The following is a 590-nucleotide window of genomic DNA, read 5'->3' on the forward strand; positions in this document are numbered from 1 at the left end:
GATGCCCAGTGTATGTAATCCGCACTCTCGCTGCGCTTTATTATCACCAGTGGCGAACTTTGATGCCAAGTGGATGTAATATGCCGTACTTTCTTTATTGTATAGTCTAGGTTTATTCTTAGTCGGTATGCTATAATTTAGGCCGAAAGCTTCAACAGATCTCAAATGTTGTCGGTCTTTAGACCGGCCCGTAACTCGCTACGCTATATATGGGCCGAAACGTGGTCCTATAATAATCTTCGGCCATTAACAGGCCGAGTAAAGTTCAGGCCAGCTGGGCCAGAGAATACCTTGGGCTTTTAATAGGCTAAAAACTAGATTGGGCTAGCTTTGAGCCCAAAAATTCACTAGCCAACACAGGCCGAAACTGTCTTAGGCCCATGTCTGGCCCAAATAGAAAACGAGCCGTTAGCAGACCAAAATATATCTCAGGCCATGTTTGGCCCAATAAAATTATGGGCTTTAAGTAGGCCGGTATCAACGCGGGTCATAGGCCCAACTGTGTCACGGGTCATTAACAGATGGGCTGTAAGCAGGCCGGATTCAACACAGGCATTAATTAGGCCCAACTGTTACACGTGCCATTAACA

Source organism: Triticum dicoccoides, chromosome 7B, assembly GCF_002162155.2.
Source record: "Triticum dicoccoides isolate Atlit2015 ecotype Zavitan chromosome 7B, WEW_v2.0, whole genome shotgun sequence".
Taxonomy (NCBI): Eukaryota; Viridiplantae; Streptophyta; class Magnoliopsida; order Poales; family Poaceae; genus Triticum; species Triticum dicoccoides.